The sequence below is a fragment of the Phoxinus phoxinus genome (assembly GCF_949152265.1).
Source record: "Phoxinus phoxinus genome assembly, chromosome: 25".
NCBI lineage: Eukaryota > Metazoa > Chordata > Actinopteri > Cypriniformes > Leuciscidae > Phoxinus > Phoxinus phoxinus.
In genome coordinates, this window is record NC_136900.1 from 11,297,212 (window position 1) to 11,306,262 (window position 9,051).

Here is a 9,051-nt window from a genome sequence, read left to right on the forward strand (position 1 = left end):
TTCATATTCTCTTTGACGTTCTGCACACACACAAAAAAGATCTGTGTGTGAGGAGATGCCGCTTCACTGGCAGGAGTTGGGAACAAAAACGCCTACAGGAGACCAAAAAGTCTGTCCTGAAATTAGAAAGAGCATATGCCTGTCATTTTACAGGTGCACAATTATGATACTACACCAAACAACAGTTTATTGATCTAATATCTAATATTTAGACATCATACAGTGCTATGCATAAGTTTAGACACCCATGCTAAAGTTGCCTAAAAAGAGGAATAAAAAATCATCTTTTGGAAATTTATCTTAATGCCTTAATTTAAAAAATGAGGAAAACTCCAACCTTTAAGGACACCAATTTTCTTTGTGAATGAATAATGTATCGTAAAAAAATAAATGTTCTTCCTTAAAATACAGGGTGCATAAGTTTGGACACCCCTATGTTAAATTCCCATAGAGGCCGACAGATTTTTATTTTTAAAGGCCAGTTATTTCATGGATCCAGGATACTATGCATCCTGATAAAGTTCCCTTGGCCTTTGGAATTAAAATAGCCCCACATCATCACATAACCTTCACCACACCTAGAGATTGGCATGGGGTACTTTCCATAAGATCATATCTCAATGCAAATTAAACCAGCTTTTAAGCTAACTGAAATAAAACCATGCCAATCTCTAGGTGTGGTGAAGGTTATGTGATGATGTGGGGATATTTTAATTCCAAAGGCCAAGGGAACTTTATCAGGATGCAGAGTATCCTGGATCCATGAAATAACTGGCCTCTAAAAATAAAAATCTGCCTGCCTCTATGGGAATTTAACATAGGGGTGTCCAAACTTATGCACCCTGTATTTTAAGGAAGAACATTTATTTTTTTAAGATACATTATTCATTCACAAAGAAAATTGGTGTCCTTAAAGGTTGGAGTTTTCCTCATTTTTTAAATTAAGGCATTAAGATAAATTTCCAAAAGATGATTTTTTATTCCTCTTTTTAGGCAACTTTAGCATGGGTGTCTAAACTTATGCATAGCACTGTATGTAAAGCTTGTGCAAGTTAGTGGTTTTTAATTAATATTAAACCATTTAATAAATATTGTAAACATTTAAATTATTATACTTTTCAACATGCATTTTTCTTATACAATAACTCCAGATACAATTTTTGAACTGGGTCCTTTTCATCACCATATTAAAATAGCTACAATATTTTACAATTTTCATTTAGAAAGAAAAACACTATTATTACTTTTCCCTATTATAATATGCAAAACCATTTAAAGTGGGCCAGTATTTTACCCAAATCTAAATATATATATAAAAAAAGTCTCTGCGAGCTGAGCGGCTCTTTTCTGTCCACTGTTTTGTCCGGCTGACTGAATTCTATAAGTGGTGCTCCATATAATATTTGATATTTTTCATTCAAACAAAAAAAAACACATGCACAGTAAGCATTTCAGCAAAATAACCGTTCAAGAGTTTGGGGTCAGTTAGAAGTCTCTCATGCTCACCATGCATTTATTTGATCAAAAATACAGCATACACAGCAATATTGTGAAATATTATTACAGTTTAAAATAACTATTTTCTAATTTGAACATATTATAAAATGTAATTTATTCCTGTGATGGTAAAACTGAATTTTCAGCATCATTACTCCAGTCTTCAGGGTCACATGATCCTTCTGAAATCATTCTAATATGATGATTTGCTGCGCAAGAAACATTTATTACACTGTAAAATCTAATAAGTTAACCTTATTTAAAAAAAAAATGTGAACAGATTGACTTTAAAAAAAAAGTAAAGTAAAATCTTCACTTTCCATCAATTTAATGCATCCTTGCTGAACAAAAGTAAACTAAATAGTTGAAAACTACGGGAGCGGGAGGTAGCAGTGACATTGTAAGCACTTCATGATTATTAGTGGAGCGGCTAAGTGCTTATGTTTGGCAGAATCGTTCAGTTTATGATACAAGCGTGAAAATTGGCATGAGCAGTCTCCATGGGTCACTTGACAAGAAAATTGTCCGAGCCACTTGAAATTTCAAGATGGCGGCCATTTTTCAAGATGGCTGACACCTTAGTGGAGCAATTAGGCTTAAAGGAGAACTCCGGGCAATTTTTAAATTAATCTTGATCGTTATATCTTTGTGAGTACTGTCTATAGAAAAATTGGTGCTTGCAACACGGAGCTGCTACCGCTACTGCCCAGAGCTCCCACTCAGCTAAAACGGCAGTTATGTGGGCATATTCATAAAGAGTGTTTTTGTGCCTCTTAACAGACACAAAATGCAATTAAAATGTCTGTCCAACATGAACAGGATCCTTAGATGACAACAAGATGCGTTTAGCAACTTAGCCATTGTTTAAATTCACCTACATAGTGTTTTAGACGGCTAGCTGTAGTCTCGCGCTGAAGTCCCGTGGGAACTCCTGTTGTAGCCGGAAAAAGGTAAATAGAGGTGTGCAGGTGGGAGGAGCGTCGTGTTTGTGAAAAGTGATGATCGAAGTTGCTCACAAATGAAGAAGAAATGGTTCGTAACGTAACTATGGAGAATATAGAAGATTTTGAACACATGGAAGAGGCTTTTGAGTTTGATGGTCGTCCTTATTTATTAGAACCCGAGTATACAGACGAAGAACTAGCCTCACACTCTTCACACACACAACCGGCTACAACAGGAGTTCCCACGGGACTTCAGCGTGAGACTACAGCTAGCCGTCTAAAACACTATGTAGGTGAATTTAAACAATGGCTAAGTTGCTAAACACATCTTGTTGTCATCTAAGGATCCTGTTCATGTTGGACAGACATTTTAATTGCACTTTGTTTCTGTTAAGAGGCACAAAAACACTATTTATGAATATGACCCCATAACTGCCGTTTTAGCTGAGTGGGAGCTCTGGGCAGTAGCGGTAGCAGCTTTTTTTTTTCTATAGACAGTACTCACAAAGATATAACGATCAAGATTAACTTAAAAATTGCCCGGAGTTCTCCTTTAAGCCTAATTGCAACACTAAGGTGTCGGACATCTTGAAAAATGGCCGCCATCTTGAAATTTCAAGTGGCTCGGACAATTTTCTTGTCAAGTGACCCGTGGAGACTGCTCATGCCAATTTTCACGCTTGTATCATAAACTGAACGATTATATCACTTAGCCGCTCCACTATAGCTATATGGCTCAATGATATTTTAAGGATTCACTCTGATTCCTTAAATGAGTCTGGATGTCTGAAGTAAGACACGGCACTCCACTTGGCGGATCGTGGCGGGTTGCATTTACTGCTTAGACTAATCTTACAATTTAGTTATTTATTATTTTTCTTTAAGACTGGTTAAACTTAGATTGGTCTATTTTGAATCCGAAAAGTGAGACTGATTATCCATTGGCTAACTGCTGGTCAGAGTAGTTTTTTGACAGTCTTAACTGTCTCATGTCTCAACTGTCCCCTGAACGGATGTTTTCCTTCTCTTTGCCCCTCAGTGACGTGAGCTTTGTGCCTAATCCAGGGGTCACGGTTACATTACGATAAAAGCCCTCACGAGGATGATCTCTCCAGCCGGGCACCCTTGAAGCGTTAGATTGAAGCATTTAAGGGCACCAGATTTCATTAGGTTTGATGGATGTTCTGATTTACTTAATACCAATTTGTCCACATGCGGGATTGCAGACCTTTTTAGGGCCCAGAGGGGGCTCTTCCTCTTGGGGTTTGAGTCACACTTGGCTAACACGTAAGCCTGTGAACATTAAGACAAGGTTCTCCTGACAGGGTCATGTACTTTACACAAGCCTGAGATAGTGGCAGTGGTGAGCAATTTCTGAAATTGAGGAAGGTGATGCAGATAGTTGACAGACTGTGACTCATATGTTGATACTTTGTAGTTCTGATAATTCAGTTTTCTGAATTATATTGTAAAAATAAATAAAAGTAAAATATGATTATGAGACTGAATGATCAATAATGAAACTATATCAGAATTGAATTCCGTTTGCATCATTGGCCATTATTTTCCTGTTATCACTGTAAAGCTGCTTTGAAACAATCTGTATTGAATAAAGTGCTATATTGACTATGACAATACAACAAATATTGACTCATGAAATGCAGGAAATCTATTCATTTTGTCAAATCAACATTGTGAGGTGCGTTCACACTATACTTTGTGTATGTGAAATAACTTTGGTTTCTGTAACAAATGTGGGCAACATGATATGATATCCTGCTATTTGTTTTTAATTATTGTGTTATGCATGTGGATGGATGGATGGATGGATGGATGGATTTTATGTATGATGATGGATGGAAGGAAGGAAGGAAGGAAATAAGGTAGGATGGATGGATTTTATGATTGTGAATGGATGGGTGGAAGGAAGGAAGGTAGGATGGATGGATAGATGGATTTTATGATGATGGATGGAAGGAAGGAAGGAAGGAAGGAGGATGGATGGATTTTATGATTTTGGATGGATGGAAGGATGGATAGATGGATTTTATGATTGTGAATGGATGGATGGAAGGATGGATAGATGGATTTTATGATTGTGAATGGATGGATGGAAGGATGGATAGATGGATTTTATGATTGTGAATGGATGGGTGGAAGGAAGGAAGGTAGGATGGATGGATAGATGGATTTTATGATGATGGATTGAAGGAAGGAAGGATTGTATGTATGTGGAAGGAAGGAAAGAAGGAAGGAGGATGGATGGATGGATTTTAAGTATGTGGATGGATGGAAGGATGGATGGATTTTAAGTATGTGGGTGGAAGGAAGGATGATGGATTTTAATTATGTGGAAGGAATGAAGGAAGGAGGATGGATTTTAATTATGTGGAAGGAAGGAAGGAGGACGGATGGATTTTAAGTATGTGGATGGATGGATGGATGGATGGATGGATAGATGGATGTATGGATGGAAGGGGGATGGATTTTAAGTATGTGGAAGGAAGGATGGATGGATGGATGGATAGATATATTTTATGTATGTGGATGGAAGGAAGGAAGGCAGGAGGATGGGTTTTAAGTATGTGGAAGGATGGATGGATGGATGGATGGATGGATGGATGGATTTTATGTATGTGGATGGATGGAAGGAAGGAAGGAAGGAGGATGGATTTTAAGTATATGGAAAGAAGGAAGGAAGGAAGGATGGATTTTATGTATGTGGATGGAAGGATGGATGGAACACAAAGTCTAGAGTAACCGCACCTTGACACAAACATGTTTCTGTACATGGGTAGGTTAAAAATAGTTATTACATAAACCCTCACTCAGTGTTCTTGCATCCAGAAGCTGCGATGTCTCACGTGTCAGAGTTTGAGGTGTAGACAGTGTGTAAATTGAGGAAAACCCACCTGGCGGAAGACAAACAAACTCCTATCAACAGCACAGGCGTTTGGAAGGGGTTGGGTAGGGAGTGGAGGAGCGCTGGTGGATCAAAGCCCGAGCTCAGAGATCTGGAGACGACACAGATGCTGTCACGGCTGAGTCCCAGGAGCCTTTGAACATCCTTTAGTCTGTTCGCTTTGACAATGGCAGATGAGTCAGAAAAGTGAACATTAGGCAACATAAAAGGGAATCTTTATACTGTACTTGTTTTTTTATTTGAGAAGAACTGCATTTTGTTCAACTGCTCTCGTTTTGCAAAAAGTTACGAAGTCTCTCTCTCTCTCTCTCTCTCTCTCTCTCTCTCTCTCTCTCTCTCTCTCTCTCTCCACACAAACCGAGCTCAGTGTTAATTAAAGGAAGCATTGGCTTACATTATGCAGCCTCTGGTTCTTTTGTGCTGTTTGTTCTGAAGAGGCTCTTATAGCAGGAATGGAGAGCGAATGCTCAACGGTACACACTCATCTCATTACAGCTCACTCACAAACAACCATAGGCTATGTATTTAAGGAATAATTGACGACAGGCCGTTGAATTATTAGAAAATAATGCACACCCGAGATTTAACATTACCACCTCAGTTGTGGATTATTTCCCAATAATTCAAATGAAATGTTCCGCTTATACGGTTACCACACCTCAAGACATTGTTCAGATGTTGCATTTCAGCGAGAGAGAGAGAGAGAGAGAGAGAGAGATTAAGCGTGTGTGTGAAGTACTCTGCATCTCTCAATAATGTTCAGAAGCAGCGTCTATAATAGCGAAACTCTACGTTTATCTGCTTCAAGAACAGAGCTAGTAAGAAATGTCTTGTAGTTTTTAAGTTGCTAAACTATTTTACCAACAAAATACTCAGAACAGCGCTGACAACACGTTTCTATGTGAGTGTGTGTCCGTATGTGTTCGCTTGAGTGGGAGAAAGAGAGAATGTGCTTTCTTTACATAAAACTTTATTTTGTAGAAAAAAACATGGAAATAATTAGTAATTTTTATCCCATTGTTTACTATACTAATTTGCTTGGTCAGTGTCATTGTGGGTTTTGGTTCGTTTGCTGTTGTTGGCTGTAAAGACCTTTGAAATAAATAACTGAAGTAATTTGGCGAAGTGATACAGACCTGTAATGCGGTCAAGAACTACTGCCTGGAACTACTTTAGCCGTGCATTTCCCTAAAAATAATTAATTTGATCAACCAATCGGATTCAAGCATTCAACAGCCCTGTAGTATATAGGTATATATAGGTACATACTATATGTAGGGTAGGAGAGGATAGCAATAGCAAGCTAGCTAAGCTATGAAAGCATAAGATCCTTCAGGTAAAGTCTGAGCAGCCAGAGCAGAGCCTGCAAGCGTCATGATAGAAGGCGTTACATTTTCCCAATCCTCAAAGCACATAATATTTCAATAATAATGAATGTAAACAACTTCTATTAACCATTCTAGATGTTTTTATTGTAGTTGTGTATTACTAAATTATACATTTACAATGTTTGCAGAACGTTTTCTGGCATTCCTTGAAGAGGCAGATCATTAGAATCCCCTTCACCTACGCAACACCAGTGTGTGTGTGAGAGAGAGGGGAACTAGAGGCGAGGGAAAGCGGGTGAGTATTCTTAGCAGGTGGCACAGAGAACATGCCCATCCTAGACAGACCCCTCACTGATAACCTGGCCCAGTTCTGTTCAATTCAATCAAGGGATTTACACACGTGTAGTCAGTGTGATACCTGAGCTTGGCGATCCGCCTTAATCTTAATTATGATACCAACTCCATGGTGCACACGAGGACACAATAAACCACTTACACACACAAACACATTACTGGAGCGTGACGATCAGTGGATGTTCCCTAAAAAAAAAAAGATCCCAAAGATCCCAAAAGAAGGTTTTGCAGTGATGCCAATAAAGAACCATTATTTAATTCTCATGAACAACATTTACAACTGTTTTGACTTTAAGCAAACACGCTAGCAATTCTACCAAGAACTGGACCACGGCATCTGCTTTATGTGAAAAGCTGCTTTGCATTATAAATGAGTTTGCTGTATGGCATGAACAATAGCAACATGAGTTGAAGCAAGAATATTCATGAGATAATAAATGCGCTTGCACTGAGCACCACCGAACGTTTTACTAGTGCGCATCACTTTCAGCATCAAATAATGTCACAAGGACAAATAAAATCATGTGTACACAAGCAAGTTATATTCACGTACACCGAGTCATTTGTGCGTCATTGGTGTTGGAAGATGATCATTGAGCTCCACCTCTGACAGAACAAACACAAATGCTATCGACTGACACGAGCATATCGTACACAAATTCAGTGTGAACTTGTCTTTTAAATGGCTGTCAGGTTCTGGCTGAGAAATCACTCAGCTCTGACATTTCAAAGGCCAGAAGGGTCGCAAGTTCACCAGACCCTGTTTCCGTTCCTGCAGACGGGCTGTCATTACTGATACACATCAAAATGTTCCTGAATGCTTCCTAACACTGAAAAGACACTTCCTTCTGTACACTTCTTATCATGTCAGGTACAAGATAAACAAGTTAAAGGCAAACAGAAAGAAAGAAATGGGGGTGAAAGGATGTTAAAGCAACCACTTCAAACATGATAAAACAAGTCATGTCATTAATTACTTACCCTCATGTTGCTCGAAACGTGTTAAGTCGTTAAGTAATTAATTTGATAAATATCTAAATAATGTATTACATTGTTTATTTATAGTTTAACGCCATGCCAGCTACTCCGGCTATATTCATGGCGAGAAAGAGATTAAAAAAAGAAATATTCAAATAGGTTTTTAAATTTGATCTAAAACTAGATCTGGGGCCTGTACCATGAAGCCGGTTTAGGTGGCTAGCCAGCTATGTTTCAGCTTAGTTTCCGCCAACCCTGGGTTTTAGGTACCATGAAAGCAGCTCGGCTTTAATCGGTGTTCGTTGCCATGGTATCTTACGCTGCACGGCTAACCTGCTCGGGGGCAGGTTAAGTTCTGGAATCGAGATCTCAGACTGAAGTTTGACCAATCAGCTGTGAGCAAAGAATATAGGTGACGTAACTAATTCCCAGTGTCTGTTGCAATGGCTTTACATTTTCTTCCAAATCCTGTGGACATCTCAGCGCAAATTGTTACGAGCACATCGTAGAGAAAGAGTTTTTAGCCAGACAAAATCCCCTTGCCTTTCCTGATAGTTTGTATGAAAGATACAGATTTTCTGCGGAAGGAATATCTTATCTTTGCGAACTTCTTGAGCCGCACATAAATAATTTAACACGTCGAATTCATTACTGTACCGCAAATGGTATTGTGTTGCGTTTTTTTGCAAGTGGTACATACTTGCACGATCGGGGTTTGTGGAACTATTCGCAAGGTGGTCCTCGCTCTGCATGAGTAATAGTTTCATTAATAATGTTCCCCGGACATATATCGACTATGTCCATAAAAGAGGGCTTTTATAAAATTGTGGATAAGATATATTGATAGGGTGACATCACATGAACAATTATTTTATAAAAAAAAAAAAGCTAATTTCACAAATGTACTACAGTACTACATGTTAAGAATTATTTTAAATTGCCTATGTTTTATTATTATTCGGTTAATCTTATGAATTCCCTAGAGTCATTGAAAAAATAGCCTGCACACATGTTGCAATCTCCACTT